The sequence below is a fragment of the Grammomys surdaster genome, unplaced genomic scaffold (genome assembly GCF_004785775.1).
Source record: "Grammomys surdaster isolate TR1022 unplaced genomic scaffold, NIH_TR_1.0 142, whole genome shotgun sequence".
Taxonomy (NCBI): Eukaryota; Metazoa; Chordata; class Mammalia; order Rodentia; family Muridae; genus Grammomys; species Grammomys surdaster.
The window spans coordinates 5,452,068-5,452,879 of NW_021604600.1; the positions used below are offsets into that span (position 1 = coordinate 5,452,068).

At 45.4% G+C, this 812-nt stretch overlaps 1 non-coding gene across 1 annotated transcript; it reads left to right on the top strand.

Moving 5' to 3' along the window:
* Nucleotides 1-202: 202 nt before the first annotated feature.
* LOC114618542 lies at nucleotides 203-345 on the top strand. The gene has a single exon (XR_003710971.1). It is a non-coding gene; the product is annotated as a small nucleolar RNA SNORA48 (small nucleolar RNA).
* Nucleotides 346-812: the final 467 nt, after the last annotated feature.

Below are 812 nucleotides of genomic sequence, written 5' to 3' on the forward strand. Positions count from 1 at the left end.
GACCAAGCAGAGGGCTAATGAAGCAAATTGTTGGATTTTTAATCTGTAAGTAGAAGCCCAAAGATCAAGTGTTAGGTATGAAGAGGTTAATTAGAGAGGGGTTTGGCTATTCTTTCCATCTTGCTAATGCCAGCCAAGTCTGTATTTCAACTTTCCATTGTAGGGTTAATTAAGTTCATTAGGATCATAAAAAATCAAAGAGCCCCCCTGGCAATGGGCAAAGAGATACCTTGTTGGTGGTGTTGTTCTTATATTAGTCAGGATCAGAGTAAATGGCATCTCTGTGTTCATCCTAGCTTGATGCCTGGCTTGGTGGCAAAGCTGTTTTATGCCTAGGATACCTAAAAATCATATCCACTCAAATACAATCCAGAAGGAGGAAAACAGAGATCTGTAGACTGCCATGCCACCCACATACTGCCCTTTTGGGACAAACGACAGGTGATGCAGAGACACCCACTTGCTGCAGGATACCACATGGCCAGCCTGCAATGGGAGCTGCCACAGTATGTAAGTATGTAGTGGACAGATGGGAGAGATAGAGAAGTGGAGCAGCTTGAGCATCATCGAGAGAGATGGAACTGGAGAATTGAGAGTGGAAAGAAGTAACCTATTGTGAGTGGTCAGTCTTGCCACCTGGGGCCATAATAAAGCTCTAGCCTAAGTTGCCACTGAGGGCCATTTCTAGAACTACACAGTGACAGAAGTCAATTGCTCATATTACCACTAAAGACCATGGGGACATTCCTGGTCAGGGCAGCTGCCTGGTACCACATGGATGTCCAGGGTCTGTGCAGAACTGTTCCTGTCCC